Source organism: Macaca fascicularis, chromosome 7, assembly GCF_037993035.2.
Source record: "Macaca fascicularis isolate 582-1 chromosome 7, T2T-MFA8v1.1".
In the NCBI taxonomy this organism is placed as follows: domain Eukaryota; kingdom Metazoa; phylum Chordata; class Mammalia; order Primates; family Cercopithecidae; genus Macaca; species Macaca fascicularis.
Window position 1 is genome coordinate 127,039,618 of NC_088381.1, and position 14,256 is coordinate 127,053,873.

Sequence of the window (14,256 nt, forward strand, 5' to 3'; positions counted from 1 at the left end):
TCCGTTATTCTGTCAGCTCAGCCTACTAAGTGGTTCCCTGCGTTCTGACTGGTCACCTTGTCTCCGTTAAACGGGGAGGAGAAAAGATAAAGGTGAATTGAGCCAAGTGGGATACAAGGAGATTCCTCCGCTTTGGGACCGGCGTCGCCCCATCCTCTGGGAAGTGTTGAGCGGGGAGAATTCAAGGACCGTACTTAACCCAGAAAACACTAAGTCCTCTGAATTAGCTGCTACGCCTGGGGAAGGCAGAAAAGTCTTAATCGTCCCTTCCCAGCAGGGACCAAGAAAGACCAGTTAGAGCGAGCCTGGCCGGATCACGCGAGCCCCGGACCCCTCCGATCCTTCAGAGCCCGCGCCGGGCAGACTAGAGGTCAAATCAACAGGCTCGACCGCAGGGCAGCCCTCCCACTCTCCCGTGCGGTCCGCAGCTCGGATTCGGAACGACCACCGCTAACACTGCAAGGCTGTAAGGCTGGGAGGGGGCGGGTCCTGAAGGGGGAGGGAAAAGGGGCGGGGCAGAAGAGCCGAGGAGTATGTCGGGAGGTGTAGCTCCACGAGTCCCAACAGCAAAGCTGTCCCAGCCCCGCTAATAGATTGGGACTACTACTCCCAGGAGTCTGCGCGCCCTACCGGAGCGTCCATGCGCAGTGGGAGCCACTTTGTAGCCTATCAGGCGAGGAGAGGGTGATGTCACCTGCGAGTTAGTAACCTACGAGCGGCTGTGAAGGAAACTGTTTAACCGGATCCCATTGTACCCAGAGTGCAGAGCCGCCTTTCCAGCATGCAGGGGCTGCTCAGGTAAGGGGGACGCGCCTCCTTGCCCGCCGCACTCATTCATTAAGTGGCACCGCTCAGTGGTGCGGGGGTGGGCGTGCTTCCGTGGGCCGGGCACTGAGTTCGCGGCGCGCTCTCCCGCTGCCTTCCCGGAGCTCCCGGGCCAGTAGGTAAATATTAAACCCGTCCTTCAGGTTGGGTCTGGGTGGGAACGGGACCGAGACAGCTCTCGGCTGCCTAGCTGGGGGTGGGAAAATGGCTGCAGCGCAACGCAAACCGAGGCAGCAGGGAGGAAGACGCCCGCAAGGACGGGGGTCCCTCCCTTCTTTCTTTCTAAGGCGCCCGGCTGGCCGGGGAGCCGGCGGGGTAACACTCGCTGCCTTGCTGCAGGCTCCCCGGGGCTGGGGCCGCGGGTACTGCAGCGGCGTCCGGGAGCTCCCGGCCCGGCGGCTCCGAAAGGGAGAACCCCGAGGCAGGCTTGGTGGACACGGCGGTGGCGACAGGGAAGGAGGGACTTGTGTACTCGTTCGCGTCCGAGCAGAGCCCCCAGAACCCCTGGCACCCTCACTTCCAGTCCCATTCGAAAGGGACGGAGCGCCTGTAATTCAGACTAAGTTGGACCTAAATGTTTCAAAACAGAGAGAAGGGCGATCGGGCTTTGCGGAGGGAGAGCGGGGTGTTGGCGGCCGGGGAAGCTGCGCCGCCTGCGAACCCGGTTGTGAGGCACCGCAGAGGACTCCTGCCGCCCGTCCCTCTCGAGAGGGCACATCTCAGTCTCCACGGTGCCTTGGCATAGAGCACCTGGGCTGGGGCGAAGCGCCTGCCCTGAAGCCCTGGGCCAGGAGGTGGTGGCGCGGGGGTGGGGGTGTCGGATAATCTAATGATTAGGCTCGCTGTGGAGCAGAAGGGCTGGATAATCGGGTTTACCCAGCTGGTGCTGAAAGCCAACTGCTTGTGATCGGCTTGCCCTCTGACTGGAGATGTGCACGAGGCCCAGAGCTCTCAGTCCTCTGGATGTTCTTTCCCTTTCCCTAGTACCTTCATTTGTTCGTTTACTCATTCATCAAACCCTGCTAAGGTCTCAAGTTGTTCATGGCCTGGCTTTGCGGAGCTACTTCTCTCCCCATAACATATTTAGTGATGCCTGAACTCCATTTCCCTCTCCTTCATCTCCACTTTCTGGAGGGCATCAAGAGCAAATGCCACCCGTGACCGTTTTTGCTCTCGTAGAGCTGGTAGTTTCTTGAGATTCGAGCAGGACCTAGTGAATTGAAGCGGAGTTGCCTGCAAGATGAATCCCGTTGCCATGGCGACTCCTGCCTTCGGAATCTTAGCTGCTGCCACTGCTGTTTCGATTCGATGTGGCTCTGCGGGCAGCTGGGAGGGAGTGGCTAGTGGGTGTGGTCAAACGCTTGCCCTGGCCCAGCTGCTCTCTCTTCCTCGCCCCTTTCACAGCCTCGGACTCTCTCCTTTCTCTCCTAAATAGCTTGCACTCAGTTCTAGACCCCTTTCCCTTCCCCGTGCCACACCTCAGCACACCACCTCCCTCCCTGAAACTAATTGTTTGGCGCCTTTTTCCTGAGGCAAACTCTGAAAATTATAATTTGAAAAATCTCTTCCTTTCGGGCTAGCCGCATCATTTCCCCAATAAGGTAGTTTATGGTGTTGGAGGCAGCTTTGTCATGAAAGGCGCCCTTCCCTGTTCTGCATAAAGAGAGTTCCCTGGTCACCAGTAAAGGCTCTCAATTTGCTCTAGGTGCAGCTGATTGGAAGTGATTAGGGACAATTAATAACGGTTGGAAGTCACCGCAGTCCCTTATGGTTCTCATAAAATCTAAAGCCAGGCTAGAGGGTGCAGGTCCTTGAGGGCGAAGCATGCAGGGCCATAACCAGGAGCCTTGGGTCCTACTCTGGCTCTGTCAGTCACTAGCTACTCCATGCTGGGGTTAACCCTTGACCTCCGGACCTCAGCCTTCTCTTTGGTAATGTGGGGAAAGGCTATAGAGGGTTTCCTAACGTTCATTCTAGGTGCAATCGCCTATGATTCTAAGATAGACTTGGTCATTGTCCTTTTTCTTCCCCCTTTCTCCCCCTCAGAGTTATCTGAAGTTAAGGGTTTAAACCTAGCTTCTGATACTGTGCCATCGGGTTATATGGGCAAGGCAACTAAGTGACTATTTGTAATACTGTTTATACTACTACTACTATTATTCCAGTATCTGGACCCTTCTAATTATACTTTAGTATTATAAATAATTGTTTAGGTTTTGCCTTTTTATAGATTCCTAATGAATGCAGTTATTTCTAATTGCATTAAGTGTAATTGACTTATACAAGTATTTTGTTTCCCCTCTGCTTGCATTTTATACCAATGTGCATTATCACAGATGTTGCAATTCCGGGGGAAGGTGTGTATATGAGAGTGTCTATGCATGTGTATCTGTAGTCAGGTAAATGCTTGGGATTGCTGTGTGCTTGGTGGTTGACACTATCTTATTTTAAGTAGGTAGCTACATCTCATCCCCATGAGGAAACAGGATCAGAAGTTGTCACTTTTTTTCCCCTGGAACTTATCATTAAATGAAAATTTCCTTCATTCTTCTGCTTGTCTACCCTACCAGATTATAAGCTCCTTGAGGGTAGGGTCTTTGTTTTGTCCTTTTCTATCTCCCCAGCATGTTTAGAGCAGTTCGTTGATTTGTAGGTCTTTAATAAATATTTGTTAAGTGAATATTAACTAGCAGAACTATGATTGGAGATCCAAGGTGTGTATTATTTCCACTGATAGTTCTGTCATCTGTGGTAATATTCCCCTTAGCTTTCTATCAAGCAGTTTCATTTCATCATAAACCAAAACTTGTCGGCATAAAAGGCTTTCTGTGGATTTGAAATAGACATATTTCCTAATTATTTGCTTTTAGAATACATTCACTCACATAGATGTTTCTTTCTAGTTACAATTTCTTATTACCCTTTAACTAGGCATTTCTAGATTTCTCTCAGTTGCACTATCCTTGGCCCAGATAATCTTCCCAGGAGGTGTATGACATGTGATTAGGGAGAGGCACCAAGAGAAAGATACCTAGAAGCTTTTGCCAGGCCACCAGTGTCTCCCAGCTCTTCTGACAGACAATAGTCCTCTCACCTGAGGTGAAGCCGTTCTGTAAACAGGATCAGTTGTTTCAGGCTGGTTGATGTGAAAGAAATGCCAAAGAACATTTGCCTAATATTTGTAACATGTTATCATCCAGTAGTCGGATTCTGTGGGTTTTCAGGAGCATAAATTAGTAAATTAGTGAGGAGGTGTGATAATGAAGAGGGTGTGGTTGGTCACATCTTTGGGTGGTGCTTACAGGAGCACCATGAGTACGTGCTAAGGAATTTGAATCCTGGTTTTCTTGTTTTGTGGACATGTTCTGCGTGTTAAGGGGTGTGTGTGTGTGTGTGTGTGTGTGGTTTTGAGCTACTTTGTTTAAAAGGCTGCTTTTAGTGTTGGCACTATGGTCCTTAAAACAAATAAGGTGTTTACAAACAAAACAGTTCTGATTGAAAGTGTTTCATTTTGTAAATATTTGGGAGATGGCATAAAGAGAAGCTTGAGGTCTTCTGTGAAAACACTTTAAAGTTGCAGCTGTTGGACCAGAGGAAACATGCTTTTCCAACAAAGCTTGGTACCCTTGAGTGCCTTAGGTGTTTGGTTCAGGAAATAATCACAGAGCTTGTAACTGCTGTGGGGCCCTGCCTGGCTTCAAGCCGTGCTCTGGTATTTCCAGTGTTAAGTCTATCCTTATATTGCCCGAAACAAAGCAAGGTGTCCAACGTGGGTTAGCAAACTTGTTTTCTCCCTAGAGGGGACACCAGTCAAAATGAAAGTTCTATATTCTGTTGTGATTTTTTTCTCTTTGGATGAGGAATATGGTGACTTATTTTGGTATTACAATTTCTAACTTGGTGATAGAGGTAATTTTCTAAATGAATACCTATCTTATATATGCACAGCATCTGTTGTAGTGGTTTCAAGACCTCAAAGTTTAGAGGAAATTGATTGCACAGGTACTACTTAAGAAATTGGTACTGAGAGCATTTTCTGTATTTCTGTATGTGGCTTGGAGGTAATGTCTGGTTGACAGATCAGGCTAGGGTGGATGATACCCCTCTTGAAGATGCATTCACTTAGCAAGTGTACTGTCTTTTATGTAGATTGTATTATTTAGAGTGGCTGAGGCTGCTGTGGATCTGAATCATACCCCCTTTCTCTGAGCTGTCACCTTGTTTGTAGCCCCACTGAAACAGGGACAGACGAGCATGAGATTGAAATTGATTTTAGTGACCTGTATTTCACTCCAGCAGATTTTTTTTTTTCAGAGATAAAAGGTTACCTTTTAATTTTTTAGTATCCTTTCCACTGTTCCAGGAGCAGGGGGAGAACAGAGCATTCCAGGGAGAGTTTGCATTCATAGTCCACAAGTTTGCATACATAGAACATGTGTCTAAAAATGAACTGAATGTGAAGTCCTAGAAGTACAGCAACAAGTGTACAGAGCCTTCCCCATCACTCCCAATTAATCTGGGGTTGCCAAATACACCTTCAGCTTTGGGGAGCTTGTTTTCCTCATTGATGTTTAAGCGTTCCTGGTTTTTACTCTGTGACTTTCTGCAGTAATGGCTGTCCACGTCTGCAGTGTGCATCCCTCTGAGTGTCTGGATTCTCTTGTGCTTTCATATCTAGCTCAGGTGCCACAGCTTCCAGGAAGCTTTCCCTGCCCTTCCTCCTTAAAGCACTTAGCCTGACCACACAACACTTACAGCTAATTTGATACTGATATTGTATGTGAGGTGCCTACCTCATGCCAAGCCCTTTCTAATACTTTCCATGGGCTATGTTATTGACTTCACAAAATTATACAAGATAGATACTTTTATTGCCATGTTCTAGATGAGGAAACTGAGGCACAGAGAAGTTAAAGAACTTGCCCAGCTTAGGCCACACAGCCTGTAAGTGGCAGACCAGGTTAGGGACCCAAGCAGTCTAGTTCTTTATACATCCTGATGTTGTCTGGTTTCTGACTTTCTGGCATGTTATTCTCTTCTCTGCAACTGGAGTTTGGGGAATCACAGCTTCCTTTGAGTCTCTTAATTCTCAGACAGTGCTGGGTCAGTAAGTCCTGGGTTAATTGAGAGTACAATGACTTCTTCATGTCATGGGTTCTTACAGCCTGATTTTCTGGAACAGAAAATGTGTGAGATTAAAAATGTTGCTTTTGAGTATTTAAATGATAAAACTTTTTGGAGCTTTTTTTTGCTGTGCAAACGATAGACAAATTATTTGAAAAAGGAAATGCTCTTATATTACAGCGCTAAATCTATTTGGAGCCTGTCCAGCATTAGACCCTATTTGTTAAGTGAGATAACTTTTCACTGGGTTGAATCCCTCATCTGATAAAAGATCTTCTCACTCAGAACAGGGCCACAGAAGCCTGCATTGAGAGTTAAGAGGGCCCATAATTTCTCAGCTTCCCTCTTCCCTATAGTCTTTTAACATAAATTGTGAAAGCTCTTTTGAAAAGAAAATAATGAACACTTGAGCAGTAGTCAAACATGTAATCTAATATCGGATAGCCTTAGATATTAAAATAAACTTCTTCCCCCCCACCTCAGAAGAGATACTTTTATTTATTTTTACAGTGGAGCAAATTTGGTGCCAAATAAACAATTTCTATTCTTTTAAACCATAACCACAGTTGTGAATTAAATGGGGAAAACTAGGGAAGCAAGTTCAATTTCCAATGCAGTTGGTGTGATTTCCTGACTTACAATAGATCTTTTCCTTTTGGCTTAAAACTAGATATTGTGCCACTTAGACAATATTTAATGAAGACAATTGACTAAAATACAAGGAAATAATAGGAAAGCTATGCCTTAACAGCATATTGCCAGGAAGGGAAACATGAAAACAAAAGCCTTGTTAGCCATTAGGCTACACAATCATAAAATTTTTTGAACAGACATTGATTTCAGAAGATTTTTTTTTCTTAATCATTCATCTTGTTATACTTTTTTTTTTCTTTGAGGCAGAGTCTTGCTCTGTCGCCCAGGCTGGAGTGCAGTGGCACGATCTCGGCTCACTGCAAGCTCTGCCTCCAGGGTTCACGCCATTCACCTGCCTCAGCCTTCCGAGTAGCTGGGACTACAGGCATCCGCCACCATGCCTGGCTAATTTTCTGTATTTTTAGTAGAGACCTCGTGATCCACCTGCCTCAGCCTCCTAAAGTGCTGGGATTATAGGCGTGAGCCACTGCGCCTGGCTTCATCTTGTTATACTTTTAAAGTATGTCATTCACCTTTAGTAATAACCTAGGTTTATTCTGTTCTATAAATTACGCCAGGATTGGGGTTTTAAGGCTACCTGTATTTATGCTGGCACACAATTAAGGTCACCTATTAAACTGGTCTTTGTCATTTTTATGTCTAAAAAAATACCTGCAGTGTGATTGGAAAATGTTGCCCATCTGATAGACTTCCTGAATTTAGGGAGTAGATAGCCCAGATCCTAGCTTTGGGCATTGTTGGGGTAATACAGATGCCCATCTTTTATTTTCTGAGCTGGGGTCTTATATTCTGGCTTGTTGGCTAAGCTCAGTTTGTTAGTGACATACAAACCAGGTCAAGGGCATGGGTTAGCTTTGCCTTGTTTTGGAGCCACAAACTGTACCTGTAATTCTAGTCAGATTTTTTGTTTCTTTTTTTTTTTTTTTTTTTTTTTGAGACCGAGTCTCGCTCTGTCGCCCAGGCTGGAGTGCAGTGGCGCGATCTCGGCTCACTGCAAGCTCCGCCTCCCAGGTTCACGCCATTCTCCTGCCTCAGCCTCCCGAGTAGCTGGGACTACAGGCGCCCACAACCGCGCCCGGCTAATTTTTTGTATTTTTAGTAGAGACGGGGTTTCACCGTGGTCTCTATCTCCTGACCTTGTGATCCGCCCGCCTCGGCCTCCCAAAGTGCTGGGATTACAGGCGTGAGCCACCGCGCCCGGCGGTTTTTTTTTTTTTTTTTAATGAATCATGCTTTTGGGGACTAGAGTGTACATTGTGGACATATCAGTGCACAGCTATCACTATGAAGGGCAAAAAAAGGTGCCATGTTTTAAAGCGAACTGGTAGGGAAATGCTGTAAGTGAGAGGCAAGACTGCCAGCAGCTTGCTAAGGAACCGTATGCTTCTGACAGTTGTCCTCCTGTGAAGATTAGGTCAGGACTAGGGGCAGCTTCCTAAAAATTTGCCAAAGCCAATAGCCTTGATCTTTTTCCTTTCTTGGCAGAATGACAGATGCCATCAATGTGTGTTTGGTGCTACTTCTGGGCTTACTCTTCGATAAAGTTTTGGATTTTTGTGCCCAAGAAGAAGAGTGGAGGATGGTGGTCAACATTATTCACCAGATGAGATAGATTGTTCATATGTGCCTAAGCTTAAATTTGTTATTAGTTTCATAGAGATTTGGTAAAACCAAACAGTGAAATGTTTAGACACAAGTTAGAACCCGCAGTTCTGTAACAAGAGGTTTAGATCAGAGACCCTTCTAAATCCCCAGAATTTATTACAAAATTAATTGTAAGAAATTGGCTGGGCATGGTGGCTCACGCCTGTAATCCCATCACTTTGGGAGGCCAAGGTGGGTGGATCACGAGGTCAGGAGATCGAGACCATTCTGGCTAACACGGTGAAACCCCATCTCTACTAAAATTACAAAAAATTAGTCGGGCATGGTGGTGGGCGCCTGTAGTCCCAGCTACTCGAGAGGCTGAGGCAGGAGAATGGTGTGAGCCTGGGAAGCAGAGCTTGCAGTTAGCCGAGATCGCTCCACTGCACTCCAGACTGGGTGACAGAGGGAGATTCTGTCTTAAAAAACAAAAACAAAAACAAACAAACAAAAAAACTAATTGTAAGAAATTAAAGGAAATGAAACAGACAACTTAAACTATTGGAAGAATATTGCTGCATTCTCTATTCTTGAAAGTTGGTGAAATTGTGAATATGGAGAATGTCATACATTTCTGTTCAAGGCAACCCATTTGGAGTTATTTTTTCAAATGCAGCTATAGTTAACCCATTATTAGTGGCTGCTATTTGATTTAGGCTGATGGTGGAAAAGAAAGAACAATGCCATTTCTGTTTGGTTTCCCCATCCTGTTTGTGTGGCAATCATTTCTGCGTTAGAGGTACTTTGCTCAGCACTGTCAGTAATGTGAACTAAAAGTCGGAGGACATGCGATAAATAAATGCTGGAATTGAAGCCAGGGGCTGAGACTGACTGCACCATGTTCTCAGAAGTTTAAATGAACAGGCCTGCTATTATATTTTTCGTATTTTAAAAATCAAGAATAGAGATTGAACTGGAAATACTCTATGACCCATTTAGGGCTTGAGATTCTGTGAGTAGGTGACACTTCCAACTATAGAAGTTCTAGGAACTGTGGCAGGAAACTGCCTTGCCTATGATATTTTCTGCTAAGGGCTGGTTAAAATTTTTTAAAAAATGTATATAGTTTTACATTTAACCCAATTTCTTTTCAGGCTGTGACTGAAGTTACGTTTCTTTCATACCTTTCCTTTTCCTTCTCTACTCCCTGCATTGCAGCTTGACAGTTCTGCGCTTGTGGCTTCTCTGTGGGCAGGGTGAGATGGCTGTTTCCAGTCTGCCAAGTGCCGTATCTTGGGAGCCCCATCACTGACCTTACAGAAAAGCATGTCTTCCCCCCTTAACCCTCTAACTTAGAATGAGAGCTGTGAGGCAGCTGGGAGAGGAAGGCTTAGATTGTAATTCTCTCAAGCTCAGATTGTTTTTCTGACGAACAAGTTGAGGGAAGTAGGTAGAGGGGAGGACAGAGAGAGTTACTGGGTTTCACCTCTCTTATCATTTGTTTCCTGCTGGATGGCCTTTGTTTATGCTGTCTCTTCAGGCCAGGAATTCCTCCAACAGAAAGTATGCGTACACTCGGGGACATTCATATCGGGGCTTCCTTCTTCTTGCATTTCCATTTGCTGATTGCCTGTCTTATTTTTTTAAGGCGTAGTCTTGCACTGTTGCCCAGACAGTGGCGCAATCTCGGCTCACGGCAACCGCCTCCTGGGTTCAAATTATTTTCCTGCCTCAGCCTCCCGAGTAGCTGGGATTACAGGCACCTGCCACCATGCCCAGCTAATTTTTCTATTTTTGGTAGAGATGGGGGTTTCACCATGTTGATCAGGCTGGTCTCGAACTCCTGACCTCGTGATCCGCCTGCCTCGGCTTCCCAAAGTGCTAGGATTACAGGCGTGAGCCACCGTGCCTGGCACCATTTGCTGATTTGCCTTTCTTCTCTACAGCCTGATCTGAAAGGAGGGGTGGAGATACTTAACCTGCTTTTAATGCTTCTGTTAGGGGATAAAGAGATTTTAAAACAGTGATCTGGGACAAACGTGGATGACTTTTCTAATGAGGAAAGAGGATAATGCTGAGTAAATGTAGATTTAATTTACATGTAACTTCTGTTTGGTACAGAGTTTAATCACACATGTTTGACACCTTGAATGAAATCTCTTCACCTGTCTCTTGGTGCTTTGCAATTGCACAGAGGGAAAAGACACACTGTTTGATTTTTAGGTTCAGTTTGGGTAATCGTGGCAATTCCTTTAAACTCTCTGGGCCTCTCTTTTCTCATTCACAGTGTATTCACATAGAATAAGCTATTTTCTGGATAAAAATTCTAAATTTTTGGAAAGACAGTATCCTCTTAAAATAATGACCTCACTTATGTGGCATTGTGTAATTGTCAAAGTAATATCCATTGAGTTTCCCTAAAATGGAGATCAGTGAGGGAGAACTCTGATTTTTCGCCTCCAGTTTTCAACCTTGGCCGCCCCTGCCTTGGCACAGTGTCCTGAGATCCTGTTCTTGGCTGGAGCTAATCCCGCATGATCTGATCCCCAGTCTCTTCTCAACTGCACAGCTCAGGAGTTCTGTAGGATATAAGGGATGAAACTCAACAGGGTCTTTTGGTGATCGTACAGTTCTGTTTAAATTGATCATCACTTTATTTTTTTAGTTTCTACTTAATTTTTTAAAAATTTGACATGAGGTCTTGAACTCCTGGCCTCAAGTAATCTTCCCGCTTCAGCCTCCTGAGTTGCTGGGATTACAGGCGTGTGCAACCGTGCCGGGCTGATCCTCACTTTAAACTGGAGTCTGACCACCAGGGGGTCCACAGAGTGAATGTAGCCGGCTGTCCATGTTTTGCTAGGCCAGCACAGCATTATTTTTAAAAAGGAGTGATATTTTAGTGAGCGTTTATATTCTGATTTGTCACAGACCTTACCACCCTCTAGTGCCTAATGCACAGCCACTTAGTTTATGTGATATTTATCTCCTTGGCCCTTGAAGGCATTGAGTTTGTGATTCCTATTTTCAACTAAATTAAATTGGGATAAATGTCTCTTCAAAGGTTTATCTAGCAGTGGGCTGGCAGATGCCCCATTTTTGTATTCTAACCCAGAGTTTCCCAACATGAGCACTCTTGAAACTTGAAACTGGATAATTATTTGTTGTGAGGCAGATTGTGCTGTGCACTGTAGGATGTTTAACAGCGTCCCTGGCCTCTACCCACTAGATGCCAGTAACATCCTCTCCTCCAGTTGTGACAGCCCAAAATGTCTCCAGACATTGCCAAATGTCCCCTGGGGGCAAAATCACCCCTGGTTGAGAGCTATTGGACAGAGTTTTGGATGGTCTGAAGACTTTAATCATTGAACCAAGCCTGGATATTTAGGGATAAATTGGAATTCATCTGGGAAACTGTGCCACCCTGCTGTTTTTATTTATTTGGGCAGTTGGTTAGAGCAAAGTAAAGGTCAGTGGATTAGACCCTTTAGGGTCACTTCTCCATTCTTCCATGACCACAGCCTGGGAGGCCAGCCACATTTTAAGGACGTGTCTTTGGTCACAACAGGAGACTTTGTGAGACACTGATGCTGGGTCAGGGTAAGCCCAGCAATTCTAGTAGGTAAACAGCTTTGAAGCCCATGGCCTGTGTTGGTAGGTCAGTAATGCTATCTGTGGGTAAGGAGGAAGAGGCTTTGGGGAAAGGGAAGGCCAACTCTGTCATTATTGTCAAACACCAAAATGCTTTAGAAAAAAAACCTTAAGCTTTAAAAATGACAGCTTATCTCAAGTCAGCAGTGTGGGAAGGGTTCTGAAGAGGTGATGTTCCATTCTTTTTCCTCCCCCAAACAAGAATGTTTTTTAAACTTGACTAAAACCTGGGCTTTGGCAACACTGAAACTTGCCTTGCCTTTCAGAAAAAAACCTTGATAAGATTTTCAGGATGCAAAACGAAAATGTTATAAGGTTTTAAAAACCAACCCAAGTTCCCTTCTTGAGCAACTAATGCAAAGATAATGCCCAAGGAAGCATATATTTTCATATAAAATGTAAAACAACGTTCCTTTGCAGTTGGATAGGTGGGACTTCTGAGGATATCCAAGCCTCTTCTGCTCTGTCTGGTCTTGTAGTTCTCCGCCCTGGATACACATCAGAATGTTCGCAGTTAATTTTAAAAAAGAGATGTTTGGGAATGTAGCTGAGCTTGGTGGTACACATCTGTAGTCTCAGCTACTTGGGAGGCTGAGGCAAGAATCACTTGAACCCAGGAGGCGGAGGTTGCAGTGAGCCAAGATGGTATCACTGCACTCCAGCCTGGACGACAGTGCCAGATTCTGTCTCAAAAAAAAAAAAAATCGTGTCCATTTAGGTGTGACTATTTAAAAAGCATTTTTTAGAATTTTGAATTTGTGAAAAGGAAAGGTCTTTTACCTGTCATATAGTGTGCACTACCTGATACACTGAACCTAATGCTTCTAATAATGTTGAAGCTCTATTATATTTTGGCAGGTTTAACTGAAAAACCTCTAAATCTGTAGATGAATCAATTTACATTTTAATCTACTGTGTAAAAGAAGGAAATAAACTACCCATTCACAAATAGTTAATACCATCAGCATCCTTGAGATAAAAATTGAGTGGGAGAGTAGTAGTAAATGCTCTTCTTAGCCTTCCTTCTAGAGAAGGATCTAAAATAATCTAGAAGGGATCTAGGTTCTTTCACAGCTACCTCTGTGAGCTTCCTGTGAGACCCTCCTCTGGCTTCATAGAAGTGGGCAGGTCTGTTTCAAGTTTCCCTCCTTTGTCTGTTCCATGTTGCCAGCACTACATCTCATGGAGGACCTTATCTTTGGCCCAGAGTTATAATGACCCAAGCGGGTGGGAGATCAAATAAAATGGCTTTAAAAAAGAATTTCAGATCCAGGCTTCTAGCAAGCATAGCAGAAGCAAGGAAAATGGCTGATTTTTAGGGGAAAATATACTTGGCAATTTATGGACTATCCCATAAACCATAAAAGCAACACCTTAAAACATCATTCATTTGTTAACTTGCTACTTAAAAAATGTTTTTAGTGTTGAGCATATACATTTCAGAATGCTGTATGTTCTTAGAAAAATCCCCAACTTTTTCCTTTGTAGTACAGAAGTCTTGTTTTACTTGACTAAAGCTCAGATCATCCTCTGTCTTCAGCTTCTGAAGTAAACATTACCTGTGCAATAGGTGAAGAGTTTCCCCAATGAAATGCTCTTTGCTTTCCCTGGCAGGTGCTTTCTTGTTTTGCTTATTTGGAGCATGTTCATTTTTTTTTTTTTTCAAAGGAATGTTTATGGAACCAGTTATGGAAGTTCTACAATCCCAAATCAGTTTTTAAGATATTTGTTATGCCTAGGGTCAAATCTTCTACTTCCTGTTCTTTTCTTTCCTAAATGTTGATTTTGAGTCTTGAATGCCCAAGGTTTTCTGCTACTAGGGAAATGTGTTTATGATCCCATCAACACCAAATGAGTACCCAAACATTTGGCAATTTAATTTTTAATAGTGTTTCACAGAGGATCATGAATCCAAATTTGAGAAACCTTGAGCTACATAATCCCTGTTAAATAAAATATTTCTTATCCAACACAGTTAGTTTTATAGGCAAGAGTTCATACTTGAATGCTCCTAAACTTGAATCTCCTAAAACCCACCAAAGTGTACAGTGTATATGGATGAATTTCATGATACACAAACTATATCTCAAAATAAAGCTATTATTGAAAAACATTTAAAAGAATCAGACTAAGTAGAATCTTAGTTTTTTAGGCCTTAGGGATAATATTACTTTCCCATTTGTTATCTTCATGTACATCTCATTTTTTCCTGTAAATAAACAAGAGTATGAAATGCACAAAGGATAGTTGTGGCAATTCCGTAATATTTATGGACCACTTGAGATATGGGAATCTTTGTTATAAAGAAATTTTTGTTATAGTGGAATCTGGTCCATGTTTTTCTCATACATCCTAATCATGAGCTAGGGTATTAGAGGATAAAAAGCTTTGTTATACTTTATACCTGCTGTGATGACAAGC

General features: G+C 44.0%; 1 protein-coding gene across 4 annotated transcripts in view; it reads left to right on the plus strand.

Moving 5' to 3' along the window:
- The first annotated feature begins 698 nt into the window (after nucleotides 1-698).
- The window catches only part of DAAM1 (dishevelled associated activator of morphogenesis 1), a 180,174-nt gene continuing 166,616 nt past the window's right edge, over nucleotides 699-14,256 (plus strand). For 2 of the 4 annotated variants that reach the window (XM_005561382.4, XM_073997469.1), the window contains exon 1: nucleotides 699-944. The gene's annotated coding sequence lies outside the window, so the exon portion shown is untranslated. The remainder of the gene's footprint in view (nucleotides 945-14,256) is intronic. The other 2 variants (XM_005561381.4, XM_005561383.4) reach the window with 1 other exon arrangement.